This window comes from Phaenicophaeus curvirostris, chromosome 1 (assembly GCF_032191515.1).
Source record: "Phaenicophaeus curvirostris isolate KB17595 chromosome 1, BPBGC_Pcur_1.0, whole genome shotgun sequence".
NCBI lineage: Eukaryota > Metazoa > Chordata > Aves > Cuculiformes > Cuculidae > Phaenicophaeus > Phaenicophaeus curvirostris.
The window spans coordinates 205,498,819-205,521,743 of record NC_091392.1 but is presented as its reverse complement, the minus strand read 5'-3'; positions in this window follow the sequence as shown (position 1 = coordinate 205,521,743).

Genomic DNA, 22,925 nt, shown 5'->3' with positions numbered 1-22,925 from the left:
AGTGGCCAGACCCAGACCCTTCACAGGAATCCATGAGCCCATAATAAAGAATAATAGGATAGTCACTGCACAGAGGAATGTTTTTTCTAACCTGAGATAGTTTGTATTTTATATATGAAGAATGGACATTTATGTCCCCTCATAAATTTTACGCTATCCTAGTGCAACTCAGGGTTTTTATTTATTTTATTTTTTTAAAATGTATTCTACCTGCTATAAAAAATAAAAAAGAAATTGTTACTGAACTCATTATTTTGGTTATTTTTGTGGATGTTCCTCAGGTTAATTTGTTGCCATGGAAACAAAATTATGTTCTAAAACTTCTGTATTTGTCACTTTTCTGTGTGAACCTTTTTGTGAATCTTGCTTATGATGCTTGAAAAAAAGTGTCAAGGAGGGAAACTTTTTCTGTGCGGTCGCCTTTTAATCTTGGTTCTTACGTTCCCTAGTTCACAATGAATGGATGCAAAAGGGTAAATTCTTCACAAAGACAAAATGTCATGAAATGTTTCTTGTTTTGGAATAAGAAAAGTGGCCACAGGCTACCTGTGTTTTATCAGTGCTTCCTCCCTTTTTAAAGTTGAATTTCAAAAAGAGACTTGAAACTGTAAAATAATTTCTTTGGCTTGTTTCCTAGGTTCCTGTGTCTGAGTAAACATGCCAATCAGCCTTAAATTCTCTGTTTCTATCTTTCATATGTCTGTGAAGAAAAAAAAAAAAGCAGAAAAAAGAAGTTTTTTTCCTTCTCATCCATTTCCCCTGTTTTCTTCAGTCCTAGTCCACAGATTCTGACTGGAAAGAAATGAAGAGTTCTGTCATCCGCTTTTTAAAGATCTGAAGCTGTTTAAACTAAATATTCCCCAGGCCTTATGCACAAAACATTTCACATTAGCAGAAAACTAATAGAGATCAGCGCCTAGCATCATAATGCTTCGTTTTACTCAGTGACACTGAAATTAAATCCAGCAGCGTTAATTTTCATTTCTCGTGTACAGGGATGCAAGCTGAAAAACAGAAGAATGAGAGGCAAACCAGGTAGATAGACAATTATCATCTGGCTTACTTGGTGAGAAAGTTCTGTATGTGTTTTTCAGGTTCAAATGGGGTATTCTGATCCATGTCATTCTTACATCCAGTAGCAAATCTTGCTATGAATTATGTATTTGCACAAAGTACCTATGAGTCATGAACGCTGTGCTTCCTAGTCAGATGCTTCTTTGTCCTATAAGCTGGATAATCTGTAAATGAACCAAAGGCTACAAAATTTCTTCATCAATCTCTTTGACTGTAATTTAGGGAGCTGCTACTAATTACGTGTATTTGTGCTGTTGTTCTGCATGTTTACTTGTATGCAGATTTTGTTACAGCAAGGTCCCTTCCAAGGTGCTTTTGGAGCACTGTCAAGGTTTCAGTTCAGAACCGCTTGCATAGGCAAAACTTGACTTCACTGAGAGACTTCATAGAGTAAGATGTACTCAGAGGACTTCATTCGCCTTTACAAGAAGTTAGAGGGGGAATGGCAGAACCCTGTTTCTTTTAGGACACGCAACTCTAAAGCAATATGATTAACAAGTGTTTACAGAATACATTTAGCCCTGTAATACAATGTTTTTCCACTAAGAGATATGTGTCTGTGAACAAATACTAGCTGAACGCTTGCTCCTTTCCCAGATCTGTGTGTTGACTTTGTTCTTCTAATACGTTAATTTGTTTCCACTGTGAGACACAGAAACACAGTTCCTGTTGTGGAAGATCTAACTGGCATTTAATTTGAGATTAGAGGCCTTTTGTCTTTTCTTCAGTCTTCTTAAGTTTTGACTAGAACCTAGAGGAACTGCGAGGAAGTTGCAAACCCACTCTTCCAAGTCCACATGTGCATGTTCAGTACATTTGGTACTGGCAAAAACTGGAAGGAGCAGGTATTCCAGAGACACATCTTATAAAACTTTAGCTGAGGGATACGAGAAAAATGTCATAAAGGATGAGGTCTCATTGTATTTTCTGATGTATGGAAATCCATGTGTCCCACTAAATGTTCTGATAACTTAATGGTCTTCATAACTGTCTGGTTCTTGGCTTTAGAATCTCCTTACAGCAATGAATTCCATAATGTACATACATATTTTATGGGAAACAAAATTAGCCTTTTTTGCCAGTTTTGAATTTCTCACTCCATAAATACAAGCTGCCTTGTGACACAAGATGGGGTGAAGAAAGCAGCCAAAGCTTCTTTGATGTTCCCTGCTATTGGTGCAGAAATATTTCTTGTTGCTAAAACACGTCCTAAGTGAATTTTGCTTTGGTGTGTTTTATTCACAGTTTTTCTGAATCAAAACCTGAATCAAACTATCAAACTGAATTTCACTTCAGCTGAATTGGCATAGGTGATGCCTGAAGACTGCAGGTCATCCAGCAGCCAGAGGAGGTGTCTATCCTGAAGCTTTTGTGTCATAGAGGAGCAACAGTACTTCCCTTTCCTTCCCAAGGAAACAGCATAGCAGTGCTTTCCTTTGTCCAGAGAACAAGTAAATGTTCTTATCACCTTCAATTTTCATTTGTACATGAGTCAAAAATCAGTTGAAGTTGCTTGACTGGCAACAACTTCAAGACTAGCATATTGCTGGCTATAAAACAGCATGGGGAGCACTGGTGGAAATCCCTCCACCCTGCTGTGAGCCTTTCTGAGAAGCTCCTTGACTGGTTCTGCATGTTGAGACTGGCAGTTAGTTTTCCCATAAAGACCAGTTGTAGTAGTAGCTTCTGTAAAGTGAAGCCACAGGACTCCTTTCAAAGAGCCCCCAAGCAATTTTTATGCACCTTTTCAGCTCTGTCACTGTCAATAGCAACTGACACTAGTAATGGCCAAACATGCCGTCACTCAGACATTACCAGCTGTGTCCCAGGCATTCCTAATGGTTTCTTCGGTGTCATTCAGTTCCACTATCACTTAAAAATTGCACAGCTGTTAGAATTGCACAGCTAAGCCAGCAGGGACTGTAGCAAAGTCAACAAAGAACGATAATGGGGACCAGCAAGGACTAGAAGAAATAGGCTGCTGGCTACTCAGTGGAAGTGCTTCAGTCTGTGGGGTTGTACACTGGGTTTTATTCTAGGGGTCAATAGACCAAATCACTGAAATTGGGGTGGATCTTAGTTCCTGAAATCCCGAACTAGGTTCCAAGAAAATTTTGCACCTGATAGAATCATACAGTTGGAGAAGAGATTAGGTTGGAAGGGACCTGAAAGACCATTTAGTTCCAACACGCCTGTGATGGGTAGGGACACCTCACAGTAGACCAGCCTGGCCTTGAACACCTCGAGGGGTGATCTGCCCAGACTTGCTAGTTTTCTTTCTTTGAGTCTACTTCTTAAACTTTCTAATGCCTACGTATTTAGATAGAGGCAGTCATTGTAAGTCCTTCTTCCTGCCAGATACGCTTAGAGAATTGAGGGAGCCATTAAAGCACTCAAATACAATGTGCAAGTGCTTAATATAGGAATGAGTTTTGTGTACTGAACTTTATATGAAAGCATAACTATCTTGTAGCTCTAAAGAAATGGGGACACTCGTACATTCCTGTGTGAAGCAATTCCTATTGTTTAGTATGTGGTTTCTTCACGCTACCTGGGTGTTGTAGATTATTTGCCCCTGGATTGGGGCAATCTCAAGCACAAAGTAACCCTGAAGAGAAGGACTTGGGGGTGCTGGTGGATGAGAAGCTCATCATGAGCCAGCAATGCACTTGCTGCCCAGAAAGCCAACTATATCCTTGGCTGCATCAAAAGAAGTGGGACTAGCAGATCAAGGAGTGTGATTCCGCTCCCTCTACTCTGCTCTCTTGAGACCTCACCTGGAGTACTACATTCTGTTCTGTGATCCTCAGCACAGGAAGGACGTGGATCTGTTAGAGCAAGCCTAGAGGACAGTCACAAAGATGATTAGAGGGCTGGAGCACCTCCTAAGTGAGGACAGGCTGAGAGAGTTAGGCTTGTGCAGCCTAGAGAAGAGAAGGCCCAAGGAAGACCTCATAGGGGGCCTACAGGAATGATGGGGAGGGACTCTTCATCAGGAATTGTAGTGGTAAGATGAAAGGTAAAGGTTTTAAACAGAAAGAGAGTAGAATTAGGTTAGATTAGGAAGAATTTTTTTACTGAAGGGGTGGTGAGGAACTAGCACAGGTTGCCCAGGGAAGCTGTGGATGCCCCATCCCTGGAGGTTTTCACGGCCAGGTTGGATGGGGCCTTGGGCACCTGATCTAGTGGGAGGTGTCCCTGTCTATGTCAGGGGTGTTGGAACTGGTTGATCTTTAAGGTCCCTTCCAACTCAAACCATTCTATGTTTCTATGATGTTTTGAGGAGTTTATTATAAAAACAACCCAACGGGCTTCCCGTTGATGCCAGTCCTGTAAAACATTTGAGGTTTGCTCTAAAATCTATTTATCTTCTGAGATGAAGTGAGCTGATATAGCAAAAAGAAATGGTTTGGAGCCTCTCTTCTTCAGTGGATGTGAAATAGCAGGGGGTGGAAACCTGATATAGTTGAAGATGTCCCTGCTAACTGCAGAAGGGTTGGACTAGGTGACCTTCATGTTCCCGTCCAATCCAAACTACACTATGATTCTAGGAATTACGGCAGAATCTATATTATCTCTGAGCCCCTGAACAATTAAAAATATAATTTAGGCTAATTAAGTGCTCAACGCTAAGAGAGTCTATCACTTCTTCCTCCACTCATATAATGACTTAACTCTGGCTGATGGGTGAGCTCAGGAAGCCTGAAGATGTGATACTGGAATGGCTCTCTGGCTCATTTTTCAAGGATTCATTCAAGATGGCTGAATAAAGGCTTGTCATGTGTAAAATAAAACTTTTGAACAGTTCCTGGTTTTAGAAAATGTGAGGATAAAATTAAACCCAAGACTGAAAAAAATGCCTCTAAAGTAAGTGGAGCTGCACCAACTTAAATTTTCTCCACGCTGCATGCTGGGAAGTACACAAAGAGTTAATATATCGTTTTCAAAGTGTCTATTGCAGGCAATTTTAACACTCATTTCTTATCCATTCTGCTAAGATAGTCACCTGGTACTTATTCTTCCAGCTCATTATAGCCCCTTGCCCTAACCTAAACCCTTGTGTGCCTTGCAGATTGTTCAGTACATCTTTTTTCTCTACTAATAATGCATTGACCCTCTTTGCTGAAATGTGAAAGAGACATATCAGCAGAAGTAATTAGTGTAGCTTTTCCCTCTGACTTCAGAACATAATTATTATTCTTTTGTTTTGCATGAGTCCTATGGAAACACTTGATTGACTTTTAATTAATAGTCAAGCTAGCTAAGACTAAATATTCTTTAACTAGCATGTATACCTTTAGGATTTACACACTACCAATAACCAACTTTAAACTGTGCTTGAGCATGCTAAGATTATGCAGAGTTATTCACAGAAAGGAAAGCTAAGAAGGGCAAAAGTTGCAGCCACGTGCTTCCTGGGAACTTATCAAAAAGAAACAAAGTCTATTAAAAAGATACCAAGGTTATTTCTTTGCCCAGGCTAATCTGTTGTGCTTTGACAGCTCAAAACTTGAAGGTACAAACACAATTTTGGAACAGAGAAGTGCCGTAAGCCATGAATTTGCAAAAGTGGAGCTGGCAAAGCAGGGAAGGTGAAAAGACTGGTCTTTAGATGTGTGGTTTTAGACTCCTTTTCTCACCTTCAGTTTCTTATTTTAAGAAGTATTTGTAGCCATAGAATTTTTTCACAAAAAGACACTATTTCAAAGCTTTGCATAATTTTAATTCCTCTTACTCTGATCTTTGTCTTGGCTGCTTACAAAAAAACCCCATAATAAATTATCACTGAACTAATCAGGAAAAGGTAAGAATGGTAATGCTATTTTTTGATATTGGTGGTATCTCTTATGTATATATCATTCTTATATCCAGTGTTTTCAAATATTTTGAAACATTTTTACATAAAGCACCCACAAATCTGTACCCACATAGCCATTGTTGAAATACAAAATGTTTACAGGAGCTGTCAACCTCTTTTCAACTTCCTGGTACAGCCTTTCAGAAAAATTTGTCTGCATATGCCTGTTCCTTCATACCTTTTTAATCCAGAAGCCCTTAGATATGGGTAAAGCGTGGGCTTTCACATTCTGGCCATGTAATGAACATCCAGTCTATTATGTGATGGGTTTAGATTGACATGCCCAACTAATTTGATAGAAAGAGCTTAGTCAGACTGATGTAAAAAGCCTGTGTATAGTAGAATGCAAAGAGAGGTTTGTGCACCAATAACAGGGAGTTACACACCCCTTGCTATTTGTTTTTAAGCTGCAAAATTCAATACTTGTGAATAGTGCTTGTCACAGGTAAATGCTCTCCATTTGTGCAGTTCCTCATCCTAACCAATCTGAATTTTCAGGAGAGGTTCATGAGAGCTCTAATCCTCTTCAAAGAAAATGAGTGGGTGACTAGCCACTCTTTGTGTTCAAAATCTCTCTCCCTAAGTGGTACAATGGCCATATAGTGGCTCAGCAACACATACAGGACCAAGAACTCCAGTCCACACGCTCCTTTCCTTATCCTCCTTTCCTTATCAACACAACTTCTCTATGAACTTTAATTCCTTTGCAACTTCATCAGGGATGATTCTCTTCTAAAAAGGTTTTCTAAAAAATGAGACTTTATTTACACATACACATATACACATATATGTTTTGGTTCATTAAGCTGTTAGGAACTGAAATGAGTCCAGACAGCACTTGTAGAGTCTGATGCTTTATATATAAAGCAGGTCTGAGGGGTTGGTCATGCCTTGGAAAGCCTTAGAAGTGTCTTTTGAACCTTCCTGGAGAAGGTATTCAGATGTGTTGGCTTTTATGAAATGATCGGAGTTTCTTTGATGGTCACACTTCAGAAATGTTTGTTATTATCAAAGAGCCTGAATAGCCAGCCTATGTCCATTATTTTATACATGTTTTTAATAATTTTCATTACATAGTTCAGTTGGAGTCTTTTGGAGTCCGATTTTGATATCACAATGTGCTGATTTCACTAGAATTGCTCTCAACTGGTGAAAAAAGGAAATCAGAATTACCCCAAAGTTTTTATTTGAGATTTTATTTGATCATAGTGAGGCATGCTGATATATTCATCACCAGAATCAGCTGTGCAGCAATCGTCTGGCACTTAGCAGCTCTCCCACTACCTGAATACAGAAACTAAGAAAGAAGTTTCTGCAACTTGTTGCTGAGTGAATGTGTACTCTCAGGTGCCCAATCTGCAGCACCTGGGAGATATGAAAAATTAAGAATGGCATAAAATTAAGGCAGAGCTTGCTGTTCCTGTATCTCTTAGGACGTAATTTAATGATTAATTCTCCCGAGAATAGAGTCTGTCAACTGATCAATGCAAATGAAAAATGTTGACTGGCTAATACCTGCAGTGATGGTTTGAAAGGAGACTGTGGCTAGAAAGTCTTAAGCATCAGAAATAAAAGTTGTATTTTGTTAATACGAACTCTTTCATTTTCATTTATCCTTCACTCAAAGGAAATATAATGTGCCTGTGGAAACTAGAAAATGTACTCAGCATCTTCTCAAGCCAGTTTAGGTCAACAGGGCTTGATGGGACATCAACCCATGTTAAGTATGCCCCTATAACTTCTCTGAATGGTCTCATCCATTCTATCACCTCTCTCTACTTTGTTTCTGAAAGCCTGGAAGTCTCAAATTTGACTTACAGCAGAGAATCATAAGGGTTTTGTCATCCAAATCTCTTTCACTGATACGTTGAGGAACCTATAGCAAGCAGTTCAGTTTTCCTGTCTGAAAATATTCATGTGTCGATTTCGGTTTGTACTACACAGTGCTGTTTTAAGAATTTCTTCAGTGAACTTTCATATACAATGCCTTCATTATGCATATTGACTTGAAATCTCTAGAAGTTAAGCATAGTACTGGATCTGATATAAAACCCAAAACAACAAAACCCCAACCAAACATGAGGACATTCAGAATTGACATTAGGAAACATTTCTTTACAGAGAAGGTGGTCGAATATTGGAACAGGCTTTCTGGAGAGATGATTGATGCTCCAAGCCTATCAGTGTTTAAAAGGCATTTGGACAATCCTGTTAGCAGCATGCTTTAACTTTTGGTCAGCCCTGAACTGGTCAGGCAGTTGGACTTCAATCACTGTTGTAGGTCCCTTCCAACTTAAATAGTCTATTCTTTTCTCTTCTGTTCTATCCTATTCTAAAAATATTGTGCAAGACTAGTTACTGATACTTTGCCTTCCCCTCCTCTGGATTTTAAGTTAATATGAGAGCTCCTGGTGATCTCTAGAAAATTTTCTTGATTAACATCATGTTCTTGGTCCCTACTATTTTATCCTTTATTATTTTGTCCTGTCTGCTGGCGCTACTCTGAATCTCCAACTGCTTATTCCCATTCCATTGTTTTCTAATTTTCTTCTGTGCTCTTTATAGTTTTAAAATTCACTGACACACATTCGGCAGTTCTCCTTTTCTTTCACTATCTTTATTTCATGGGCTATAAGTGGCAAATTTTTTCACATAACTCTGTGAACAAAATCTCTGCTGGCTAAAGGCTGCATTAAGCCATACTAATTCAGAAATTCTTTTCAGATATCATCAACCTAAACATGTCCCATTTTTTTTTTTCTGAAAAAGCTTATTTGCTTTTATACCTTTAATAAAAAACTTCTTTCCTTATTTTTTATGCTTAGGGGAATGAAGTAATAATTTAAAATGAACCATAAAGATAGAATAGAATAGAGAACAGAATATTTAAAAGAACATTTGGCTGGCTGGCTGTGTACTGAAAAGGGCAAAATATAGAGTACAATATGACAGAGTGTAGCAAGATATATAATGGTCTCAGAAAAAATCCGTTCTCCTGAGAAATTGTATCCTGTTGATGTTAGTTTTCATGCATACTGACGTTCCTGTTGAACTAGGCAACCTACTGAGAATGAGAAATAATTGCTTGATGAAACATGACACATGTTTCATTTAGGACAGGCTGAGAGAGTTAGGGTTGTTTAGCCTAGAGAGGAGAAGGCTCCAAGGAGACCTTATAGCAACCTTCCAGCATCTGAAGGGGCTACAAGAAAGCTGGGGAGGGACTGTCTGGTCTGGTGGGAGGTGTCCCTGCCTGTGGCAGGGGGGTTGGAACTAGGTGATTGTTGAGGTCCCTTCCAACCCAAACTATCTTATGATTCTGTGATTCTATGATTCTTTCTACAAGATCGCTGTGCACCATAAGCATGTAGTTGTCATCTATGATGGACTTTTCAGAGTAAATGGAAATCTAGTACCCTGAGCTTAGTGACCTCATCAGCTGTATCCTGAAAGTTCTTTGGATTTTTAGGTTTGGATGCAAGATAGAGATGCTGAGAGAAATCGTTTAGTGATTGATAAGAATGGTTGGATTCGATGATCTGGTGGGTCTTTTCCAACCTCTTGATTCTATGATTCTTGATTCTTGATTCTATGATAAGTCAGAATACAACTTCTTGATGCCATGTACAGCAGCGCTGTATGGTGCTTTGCATGATGTTCTCCTCTTGCCCTGATCAAGTTCCTAGTTTAAGTGATACAAAAGTTGTTTTGGTTACTAGTTTCTTAAATAAGGAGAATAGGCTGTGTTAGATATCCTTGATTCAAAGAATAGCATAATGGCTCTTACAGAAAGTTTTTATTGAGCCCAAATCTTGTCACTGTGTTTGAAAATTCCACAGTTTTGTGTCAAGGTTTATGAGCTGTATGCATAGCCTGGTAATCACCACACACAGAGGTGGAGGCAGTTTCTAGAAAAGGTAACTAGTCAAGACTAGAGACCAAAGATTGTGAAAATACATGTCAATTCTTAAATTTGCATGCTCATTATCTTGGTGTTGACATGATTGTCAAACAGGTGCATGACTTGAGTAGCCTGTTGTCATTTCAGACCACCTAGGAAAAATGGGGTTCAACATCTTTGTGATAACATAGGTAGATGGCTAGATGTTTGATACAGGCAGCAAACTCCTGACTGACTTCACTATTTGACTATCACTGGCTTCCCTATCCAACTGATGTTAATGAATGTTGTGTCTCTGTACTTTATAAGCTGTGAATCACATCAAAGATTTTAAAGGAAAGGAAAACATAACATTAGCTGGCTTGGTCTTAGATGTCCTGGGCTGAGTGTTGCTCTTGAGGAAAACAAACTTCTGGAATCATAATGGCACATGGGATGAAGTGGAGAAAAATCAGCACCATTTTTATAACTTGAAAACTCATGGAGGTGCACCCAAGGCAATATATGAGGATATGAGCATTTTTTTTAATGGATTTGATGATAACATTTGACACAGCAAGCCAACTTGGATTTCAGAACATCATGATGAGACTGTCCTAGCCAAGAAAATTTTGTTCAGTCTTAAGATAGACAACTCAGTGGTGCTGCATATGGAACAAACCTTTCCAGTACGATAATAACCCAGAAGTAATTAAAAGAAAAATTCAGTTTATTATGTAAAGATAGAGAAATTATTCTAGATGGTTTCCTTTTACCAAAATCCAATTTGATGATGTTCAGAATCTTTTCTGTATTTTCTTGGCTTTAAAACTGTTTTGAGTCCTCATCGGTTCTTACACAACAGTGACAAGATTTTCTGAAGCTCCATCCTAGCAGATAGTTCATTATTTCAGCGAGACATGTCAGGGACTCTAAGTGAAGTACGTAAACCACATTCAATTTTGAAATACTTTTTTTACTGTTCTTCCTTCAATCACTGCCAGTAAGTAAAATCTGCACATCTCAGGAATTTTTATAAGGAAGGGTTAGCTATAATATGTATAGATTGTATGTTTGGGATCCAATTGTGTAAACTTAATACACAGTCATGGGTAGCATAATTTCAAATGTTCCCTCCAGCATAGATATTGGCAAGATCCAACCAGTTTGTCAGATAAGAAAAGTTTCATTTGCATGTACACATTTGCATTATTTTTACTTGTATCACACTGCTAAATAAGTTAAGATCCTGCTGTAGTCATAACAAGGTCAAAGCTAGTTTCTGACATGTCTCGAAGGTCTGTGGAATGTTCTCATATTGTCATTGTCAACGTTGTTGACTAAGTTTCCTATCAGCTTCAAAATAAACAAAACAAGTTATCATAGTGCACAGAGAGGCTGTGGCTACCAAAAAATAATGTTTACATGAATAGTAAAAAGGTTCATACCAAAGCTTTCCTTTGCACTTACTGACTTGGCTGCTCTCACAGTGTTGGATGTGTTACATTTATGATCTTACAGCACCCAAAGGCATGTTAGATGTTTTTTCAAAATGTACCACTTCGGGGTGTTTCTGATTCCAAGACAAAATAGTCGTTCAGCTATTTAGACCTGAGGATTTGAAATAGTTGTACATTGTTGTAAAAAGAACCAGGTGATGAAATCAAGCGATTGTAATATTATTTTAATTTTTCATATACAAATTTTCTTAGGTTTTGTTATTGCAAAGATATAAACTCAAGAGTCAAATGTAATCTCAAATACTCAAAACACATATTTGTTTCTTCAAAGGTTCCCTCTGAATATGTAGGCTTAACTTGTGTTTTTTAAACACTATGGTGTTCGAGACTAGTAAGAGTGAATTACACAAAATATTAAGCCTGAATTGCATTTCCCACATTACTTAAAGCAGAAACTCCTGTGTTAAGGCACTTTTGTCCTCGTTGTAACTATTTTGCGGCCAAGGTTGGCAGTAACGTGGAAGAGGTAGGTTGCTTAGTCAAGTGTGTCTGTGATGATCACAAATATTTTCCTACAACATTTTCAGCCCTACCAAAAACGTGTACTAATGATGGTCCTATTATGTAATACTTCAGCATATTCTTGCTGGCATTTGTAACTCTGCTATGCATAGTCTTCTACCTTCTTTTATACTAGTATTCATTGTTACCTATTAAAAGGCAGAATATTAAAGTAGCTCCTCTTTAGACAAATGTTCTCCTTCTTGAAAGGCTTTGCTTCATTGTAGGGCAGCTGCCTGGGTTTTTCTACATCATCCATCAGAAGAACAAGAGGGATTAATCCTACCTAGCTGTAGACAACCCTACCATTAACATGAGCCAGCAATGAGCACTTGCAGACCAGAAGGCCAACCAAATCCCCTGCTGCATCAAAAGAAGCATGGCCAGCAGGTCGAGGGAAGGGATTCTGCCCCTCTATTCCTCTCTTGTGAGACCTCATCTGAAGTATTGTGACCAGTTCTGGAATCCTCAACATAAGAAAGATATGGAACTGTTGGAACGGGTCCAGAGGAGGGCTACAAAGATGACAGAGGGCTGGGGCACCTTCAACATGAGGAAAGTCTGCGAGAGTTGGGCTTTTTCAGCCTGGAGAAGAGAAGGCTCCAAGCAGATCTTATAGCGACCTTCCAGTACCTGAAAGGGGCCTAGAAGAAAGCTCGAGAGGGACTATTCATAAAGTCTTGTGGTGATAGGATGATGAGGAATGGATATAAGCTGGAGAGGGGCAGATTTAGGCTTGATATAAGGAATAATTTCTTCACCATGAGAGTGGTGAGACAGTGGAACAGGTTGCCAAGGGAAGTTGTGGATGTTCCATCCCTGGAGGTGTTGAAGGCCAGGTTGGATGGGGGCTTGGGTAACCTGGTCTAGTGGGATGTCCCTGCCCATGGCAGAGGGGTTAGAACTAGATTACCTTTAAGGCCCCTTCCAACCCAAACTATTCTATGATTCTATGATTCTATGATTGACAACTGCAGCTGAGTTGGTCTCTCTAGTGTGTTCATAATGACCTGAGGTAAAAGGTAATCAGTAATGTTGATCAGATAGTAAATTCTAGAGATCTACTGAGAATAAAATCTACCAGAGAAACACTAGAGATACTAATTTCTTCAACAATTATAGAATCATAGAATCACCAAGTTGGAAAAGACCTCTGAGATGATTGAGTCCAAGCATACCTATCTGCCACTAAACCATATTCTTAAGTACCTCATCTACCTGTCTTTTAAATACCCCTGGTATGTTGACTTAACCACCTACCTGGGCAGCTTCTGCCAGTGCCTGATGATCTTTTTGGAGAAAAAAATTTTCTAATGTCCAATCTGAACCTTCCATGATGCAGCTTGAGGCCATTCTCCCTTGTCCTATTACCCGTCTCTTGGGAGAAGAGACCAATATCAACCTCTCTACAACCTCCTTTCAGGTAGTTGTAGGCAGTGCTAAGGTCTCCCCTCAGCCTCTTCTTCTCCAGGCTAAACAACCCCAGTTCCTTCAGCTGCTCCTCATAAGACTTGTTCTCTAGCCCTATCACCAGCTTCATCACTCTTCTCTGGACTCTCTCCAGAGCCTCAAGATCCTTCTTGTGGTGAGAGGCACAAAACTGAACACAGTATTCAAGGTGTGGTCTCACCAGTGCCGAGTACAGGAACAGAATCACTTCTGTGGATCATGCTGCTGGCCATGCTGTTTCTGATACCGGCCAAGATGACATCGAGAAGAGTCTAAGACCACAACATATCTGAATTCAAGATATTGGCATTTACTCAGATGACTTATTATTCCCTCAGTGTATATTGTCAGCAAAGAATTTCTCCTGCTGCTTAGGTTAGAGCAGTGGTTCTCACTTTGAAGGTCTCTGACAAACAGGAAAGCCTCTACAAAGCATATAACAGTGGGTTTTTTTGGAGTGAAAGACTGGGTTTGGTTGTCAAAGAAGGCTGTGAGAAGGATTTAGGTTGAAAGAGTGTTTATGGGAAAGATTCAAATGTCATTTTTAGCTCTATGTATGAGAAGGCTATCAGATAAAAATATCTTTTGTTTGGCTTTGGATATTCTTCAATAACGCAGAATAAGTCTGAAATATTTAATTAGTATTTAGGTAAAAGAAGCCTGACATTTTGAAATGTGCGAAGCACCTAAAGCTTCTTCCCAAGTCAATGGGACTTATTAGCCAGAGCTTTTAATATCCAGGCAAAGAGGTTTAAGTAATAACTTTAAGCACTGAAGACAGATCCAAGGCCACAAGAGTGTACTGTTTCTAAACTAATGTAGCTATCTGGGATGAAAGATAGTAAGTGTCCATAATCAGAACTGATGCAGAAATCCAGGGCTTTCAGAGGGACTCGGGCAGCTCACTGGCCTTTTTGACAATGGAAACTGTTATTTAGCTATTTCACCATGTTTGTGTCTACGAGCACAACTAAGAATCTGTAAGAGCTGTAACCATGGAACTGTAAACAAACTACTGCCTGTAGTATCCTACAGTAGCATACTGAAAAAATGAATCTAACAAATAATATTAACCTGAACTTTGACAGAAAGAATTTAAAATCTTTACTGGACGAATGTTAAATTGTAAAAATGCAAATGATTTACACCTACATTTTGCAGACCCATTGTATCGCACAGTTTCTAGAACAGTATCTTACAGAAAACTAGAATAAAGGTTTATTTAATAGACTACAAGTATCTCCATGCATCTCCCACAAGCACTTCTATAACAAAGACTGAAGCATAAACATGCATTTTATGAGCTTTTTTTATGCGCCTACATGAGAATCTTTGAATCCCATCTGACTAGTGCCCTATTCACAATGAGTACACCATGCTTTAACACCCCCTCGGGGAGGTGTTTATTTAAGGTTCATTAATAAGGGTTGTTTTCCAAAGAGCTATCTGTTATATAATTATAATGAACACTAAAACATGACCTGCCAGTTTCTGGGATGGGGTTGTTCAATGTTTGTGATGTCATGAGAACAGATGAAAACATCTGTATAGCCCTAGCTTCTGCCTAATTAGGCAGCTCTTGTATATTTGCTTTGTCTTAAACCATGTAAACACACTTTTAAATTAAATTATCTTATTTGTAGTCTGTTGGGTGTAAGGGTGAAATGTAAATTACAGGAGTTAACTGCCTGTTTCTCTGCAGACATGTAGCATTTCTCCTTCTTTTGTGTGGCTGTGAGTGGCACATTGGGTGTCATCTGGGGACCTTGGGATGTAACTGTGCCTGACATATCATTAAGGGAAATAATATGCAGCATAAACAGCAGCTGAGAGATGAAACTGCTTTCTTTTGACATCTGCATCACATCTGAGGAAGGAGGGAGGCATGACAGTCCTGAGGCTGGGCAGGAGCTGGCTGGGGAAGCTTGGCAATCGGGAATGCATCTTACTGATCTCCACTGGCATGAAGACATTTGACAACTGAAGCATCTACTAAAGCTTTGCTCTGAATCACTGCTTAAAATACCCAAGGCAGCCCTTCTGTCTCAACTATCTGTGTGACTTTGAGCAAGGTGCTGGTTTCTTTTGCCAGTCTGTGAAACGGTAATGCAAATATGTAATTATCCACTATTTTTGTTTTTAAAAGGCTTTGAGCTTCTGGAATAAAAGCTTCCTAGAAAACACAAAATATTACAATGACTTTAAATCTGAAGGGTATATCAAAACATGTAAGAGAAAGCCCCCTGTTAGAGACTGCACAGTGCCTCCGAATTCACATTGTTATTTGTGTTTTCTGGGAGTTTTTTATTGCTTTAAAATTCCTGTACAGGTCTGATGAACAACAGGGTGACCAGATCTTGTGTTACTTCTTCTGGTTGGTGATAGGATTACCCATAGAGAAGAAAGTCTATTCTTTTTTCCTAGTTTTCCTCCAGTCTCACAGTGTAGTTCTCAGTGATAAAAAATCAGCACGAATGCCAACACGCTGTGTTTTCCTTTTCAGCTCTGCTAAAAAATCCCTTCATATTATATTCTTTTCAAATCATATCATAAAATGTACTACACTGCTCCATAGTAGAAGTTAATAAATACTAATTCAAGCTATATTCTGTGTCATTACTACAAAACTATAAAAGGAGGCATTTTTACATGCTTTTTATTAAACCTTCATGTATAAATGAATGTATAAGTGTTTAATGGATGATCAGTAGATACTTCAATAAATAAAAAATTATTATAGACTTCACAATGTCAAAAGTTTGCCAGTTATCATGATACTTATGCACATGATGTATCTATCACCATCTGGTACATGCACAGCTTAGAAATGTAGCATGCTCTTAAAAGCAATTAATCATTTTAAATAATTAATAAGTGTAATATTTGAATTGAGTGTGTTTTTTAGCATATGAAAAATAGCGACTTCAGGTTTCTTAAAAGGAAAGAACCATTGAGCTATTGGTTGTGTGTTCAGTATGCTCTGCATCTAATTTGATTTGTAGCTTCTCTTAGTTTATGACATGATCTTTCCCTGACAGCTTTTCTGTGACAGTGCCAATATTTGCAGTTTCTTGTTCATGTGTGAATGTCATTTAGTAAGTCTCTATATTCATATGCTGTCATTCTGCAGCAGTAAAATAAACCACCATCTTTTTCAGACATGGGTAGAATCAGATGTGAGGTTTTCTTTCCACAGGAAGATAAAGTGAAATGCTGAAGGATACTTTTGCTGTGGGTTTGGAACATAGTAAGCTGAGCTGATGAGGAAGTTATTAAAGACAGGAAAAAATAATCCTACTGAATCCATCTCATACAAATTACAAGAATCAGAAAATCAGCTTTTAATATGTAGAAGCTTGATGTAAAGGGACAAAGCGTAAAAAGAGGCTTTATTTGTGAGCAATGCACAAAATCATAGAATCATAGAATAGTTTGGGTTGGAAGGGACCCCAAATATCATCCAGTTCCAACAACCCTGCCACAGGCAGGGACACTTCCCACCAGACCAGGCTGCCCAAGGCCCCATCCAACCTGGCCTTCGACACCTCCAGGGATGGAGCAGCCAGAACTCCCCTGGGCAACCTGGGCCAGTGCCTCACCACTCTCTTCGTGAAGAAATTCATCCTTATTTCTAGTCTAAACCTGGTCCTCTTGAGTTTATAGCCATTGATCCTAGTTCTATCACTCCAAGCCTTTGTAAACATTTCCTCCTCAGCTTTCTTGTAGGCCATCTTCAGGTAATGGAATGTCGCTTTAAGGTCTCCTTGGAGCTTTCTCCTCTCCAGGCTGAACAAGATCAACTCTCAGCCTGTCCTGGTATGGGAAGTGTTCCAGCCCTCTGACTATCTTGCAGCCCTCCTCTGGACTCAGACTAATCAATGGATTAGTCTGCACGGGCATTAGCTCCTGGAGCCTAGAAACCGTGATTTACCTCTATTGTGTAGCAAGAGTTCTGGGGAGTCAGATCCTCAAGTCCTTCCAGGTTCATTCACACAATGTGAACAACAAAGGAGAGTTGTATTATGATTGCAAAATGCTAAGTATTTCCTTACTGCATTTCCTCCAGAGATGAAAGGCTAGCACTGCAGCCTTCCAGAATGAAACAGAAGAGAGCTATGCACAGCTGCATAACCAGGATCCCACATGGCCCTTCACACTCTTATAGGGACTATTTTTCTTGTCAGTCCCACTGCTAAGACATGATTCTGCGAGAGTAATGAAAGGAAAGATCAAAACTCCAGACCATTACCCAACAAACGCAATCAATGAAAAGTTGATGAGCAAAACATTTTGTGAAACATTGTATTAAGTGCATTCATATTCTTATAGGGGCAATAAGATACAAATTTTTGTCCATAAAATGGTTCCAGCTGAGGGAAGTCAAGGGGCAGTATGAAATTCTGTCATGCAGATATTCATATAGCATCGAAATTACGGAACTGGGGAATGGCAGAAGTGAACACAGCTGTGATGCTGCTGGGGCACGACATGACAGCACAATGTTGCATCAAACTGTGAGAATGGAGGTGGGCAACAATGCAGCTTCTGCTGCCCCCAGTAGCAGAGCCAGAGCATGGGTAGTAGAGAGAGGCCACCATGGGAGCACCAGATTACATCATGGTTTCATTAGGGCTTCATGCATGGACAGGCTCCTGGACAGTTTCAAGATTTGTTAAAGCACAAAGATATAGAGTGAATTAATGTCTAGAGGTGAACAGCACTAAGTATTCTCTCAGCCATTTGTGGGAGGACCTCAATACCAAGGAAACTTGTCACCCCTGAGAAACAAGATGGTTTTTTTACTCAGATTTTGCTCAGAATTTTTTTTCTTGAGTGACTAATTAACAATCTAAGACTGATCAAATAGAAAAATCTAAGACACAAACTCTCTACAACATCACAGATAAGTAGTTATGTACAATCCTAGACCAACAAGTCATTTCCCTCCTTGCTTTAAAGTTTCCATTCTGCCCGTTGATGTGATATTTGGCAAATAAACTTGATAGGATACTGTTGTGAAATCAGGTTGATTTAACACAGGATTAACCTGTGAGTGCTAAATAGTGTTGATTACAAACTACCTGTACTTTACAAGATCATCTACAAGCATGTTTTTCCATCACAATTTGTGCATTTAAACTACTATAGATCCCTCATCTGTGGATGATCTGGGAACTTTGTACTATTCGAAAGAAGAATGAAAATATTCTTTGTGTTAACACTTGCTGATCCATGCTGGTCTGAATTGTAATACATGAATTCATCTGAGAAAAGCCAGTCTCATCAGCAATGTGAATACCAGCTGAATCTTAATTTTTAATTTAACTTTATTTACTGCTCTTCTAGCTCATCTGGAGGTCAGTGACCGGGAAGGGCATTTCTACATGTTGCCACTGGACTAGTTCTCAGTAATCTGCATTTTCTTCGATACTTTTTTGTTTGCCTTTTTAATGTCTCCTCCTGATCATTCCCTATTCATCCCAGAGGAGTTTCAACTCTTTCCATTGGAACAGTTTCGCAGGCATTTGAATGTTTTTAGTATGTGGAAATTGGCAAAAAAAGAAAAAGAAGAGTGTTTTTAACAGTGTAATTTAGTTGCCTCTTACACCATAAGGGACTGGCAATTCTGAAGGCCTTTTTTCAAGATAATCACTGTAGAGGGAATTTAAACTGCATGTAGATAGCTCGATATGTTTTATGGAGCTAAGGATGGACACTCAAAATAAGTGCATTAGTAGTGATATTGCTTCCATTGAAATGGGCACATCTTCTGCTCAGAATTGTGTGTACCTGGGAAAAGAACAGGTGTACAGAAGGAAATGAAATGCTAGTGATGTAAAAAATGTAGAAAAATTAGTCTGAGTTTGATTCAAAGGTAACATAACAGTAAACAAAATCAGGTAAACTGAATAGTTTGTGCACACAAAATATATTGCTTCAAATTAATAACGCAGTGAAGGCAAAGCTGACAATGAGCACAGCCATGCATTTTTCTTTGTCAAAGCTGTGCATTGAAAAACAAATTAACTCAAAACCCAAAACAAGTTTGGGATGTAGGAAGCTTGTTTCTAAGTCCTCACCACAGAAGTGCTAGTGTAGAATCAGGCTAATAGAGTAAGAACCAGGAGCTGTGATTAAATCAATTGTCCTGAGCTCCTGCAGTTCTCAGAAAGAAATTAATTTGTTACTTTTCTATAGGTTTCTCAGTAAACAAAAAGAAATATAGTGTAGTGGTAATAAAAGAAGATTTGAGGCAACCAAATTTTAGCCTGATCCTGTAGTGTTAAATAGAGAGAAGAATGATAAACTTTTACAAGTATGGAAGCATAGCAAAAGAAACTATATCTTATTCCCTTATTTGTTTTCCCTGTTCAGTTCTGATCATATTCATGTTTACTTTATATATAACAAGAAATAAGTTCAAGATAGTGATTATATCATAGAATCATAGAATCTCTGGGTTGGAAAAGACCTTTGAGATCATGAAGTCCAACCATACCTGTTCACTACTAAGCCATATCCCTAAGTACCTCAACTACCCGTCTTCTAAATAACGGTTGAAAGGCAAAGAATCGAACATAGTACAGGAACCAAGAGCCCTCCCGTTGTTCAGAAATATTTGAAGCTTTGAGGGTTTTTCTAAAAAAGTAAAATAACATGGAAAAGGAGATTTCTTACCCTAGATCTGGTAACAAGCTAAAAAATGGGCAGATATGAACAAACTCTATTGGCAGTCATCTAGATGAATGAAAGTCAGGTCCCTCAATTCCACGCATGCAAAGCACCTTATTTCAGTTAATCTTAGTTTCCCTTGGACACAAAAGGGAGGATCATTCAAAATACCACAAATTGCTCTCTGGATAGGCTTTTTTTTTTTTTCACTACCTCTAAAGAAGCTCAGAAAACCATCTTGGATTAGACTTCCAATTCAAGACATAAAAAAATTATCAAAGTCCTATCTATAGTAAAATAAAGCATTCCAGAAGTCAAAGAGGCATTATCATTTGTCATCAAAATACAGGTAAAATAGTTTTTTTTAAATTTGCTGTACTGTTTGTAGAAATACTTCCATCAATAGTTACATAGGAACATATCCCAAGGTAAGCCAGAGAGGTAAACAGAAAGGTAGTTTGCAATATACTGGGTGTGTTCAGTGCTTAACCACGAGTAGACAAAACAGATTATGTAGGAGATTTGACTGAAAAAAAACCCTGAACTTAAGGTAGGTCTTGGAGGTCGACACAAAGAACAATATTAGGTCAGGGTATGCAGTATGTCTGAAGATACAATGTGGTATATTCATTCACTGAAAAGTAAAGCTCAGTTTAGAAACTGTACTTCGAGATGAACATTAGCCTGACCTACGCAGCCCTGTCCGTGCTTGCAAGCCACACACTGCTCAAAATCTTTGCAATTTTCTACCTGCTTGGAGTCTTCTCACAACATGAGTTGCTTGGGCTTCAGGGCTGGAGACATCCTATAGGGTCCTCAGGTGTACCCTTCAGTGAATTGTCCTGCTTTAAATTATAAAAGTTTTCCTAAATACTAAGCAGGAATAGTCTCAAGCCACTCCAAGAAACAAATGTGGGGTTTTTTCACCATTGTTTTCGTCACAAACAATGGTGAAAGCAAGTATCAGCAGCAAGGCTAAATCTGTACCAGCAGCAGAGTTTAAATTCAGGGTTTATACTGAAGTGAAGGGGGTGTTCACAGTCCTCAAATTTTACAGTGTATCCAGATACATATAATCTCCTGTCTTTATGTATGAGATGCTTGACTGAAGTTACGATGGTTCTCGGTTCCCCTGTGCTCAGCAGAGGGCTGGGGGCACAGAGCAGCGGGGTCACACCAGGCTTGCAGCCATCAGGTTAACCAAGATTTCAGTGTGAGAGTGGATTCGGGATGAATTAGCTCTCAGTGTCAGCCTGCAGTGAGACAGATCTACCAGTTCACAAGCAGGTTTCCCCAGTCACCTGGAAGCAGATACACCCAGACTCTTGCAAGCTGATTATGCTTGGAATTAGTGAGTCAGTTCTATCTTGAATGGGGATGATGAATCCGCTGTGGTTAAAGCTTACCAGAGCTGGTAGGAACTAATTTCTAGAAAAGGATATATGAAAAATAGCTCCTAAATATGAAATCTAGTTTCACATGAGCAACTTCTGCATGAGGGCCAAGGGTACACCTTCTTCATAACCCCTCTATATTACCAAATAGTTCATGCATTTGTTTCTTCATTTTAAATTGTGAGCTTCTGATACATACATTGTAAAACACTTCAAGCCCTACTGATGAAATATGCTATGTGAGATCAGATATTATTTGATGTTATTCTTTAATCTTCCAAGAGATTTACTGAAATGATACTGCAGATCACTTTTGAATGTTTCTGACTCAATTTTCCTATGTACACATGTGAATAGACAGGTGCCAGATGTTCATTACAGCATTTGTATGACCAGTTTTAACAACCATTATGAGTTCTTTTATTTGTCTCCCCTGGAATCTATAAATCATAAGCTGAGTGGTGATCATTGGCTTCTATGATCCCAGATGTTGAATGTGCAAGCACAGCAAAGATCTACTTAGGAGTCCAACACCTACTTAAATGGAGGGCTTGGAAAGAAGAAGCAGGAAACAGCTATGGGGGTGGAAATAAAGAAAGTGATTTACAGGTTTTCCCATACTCCAGGGAACAGCTCTAGTTCAAAACATAAAATGGATACTTTGGATTACAACCACATGGCATGTTTATTCAACTTAGAGGCATTAAATCTGCAAAAATTAGGTAAATATTCTGGCAGCTTTATTAAGTATTCTGCTTTCTCTAGGAACACGTAACCAGGGTTGGACTCAGTTCAGATAGGTTCTCAGACTTTACTAGAGGTGTTGAATGCAGCAGTTATATTACCCAATTGACGGAGCTGCCATCAGTTCCCTTGGGAGGTTTTTTAGAGTCTGGTAAATCTCACAAAAGGAAAATCACACTAAAACACCAGGTTGAGATTCAGTCTTTTTTTCCTTTTCTTTTTTTTTTTCCTGTTCCTCCCCCTTCAAATGAATGCAGAATATTCTTACAATTGTCAGCACTGAAGTATAGGCTCTTTCTCTTCTGACACTTAGTTGTCTTCTTCTTGATTTTTGAGACTTCTGTGTTAAATTGTAATAATTCTAGTGCATTTCCTTTGACAGAATCAATCAGAACCTTAGCTGCTACAGTGACCAGCTATTACTGCCAGCCAGGAAAACGCTCTGCCTTCAGTACAGCATGTGGAGTCCTTTCTGAAACATAGGAAGACATGCAGGTATGTAAGGAGGGAATCTTCAGAGAAATCAGTAAGTTAAATGTGTAATAGAAGAGGACCTCTCATGAATCCCTGCCATTTAAAAGTAATGGACACCCAGCTGCATTTGACGTTCCCAGTCAATGCATCCTCTTTGGCTGCTGGAGCTTGGTCCAGATCAACCTTTATGATGAAGAACACCAAAAGCTATTGCTAATATGGCCCACAAGTGTTCTGTGACCTTCCTCCTTTCCCATAATCTCTGCTGGGGGATACTTCAATAATCCATAGCTTGCTTGCTGCTTATGCTCCCACATTTCCTTACAGAGAAGGAAAGTAGAGTATACACCCCTAATAAT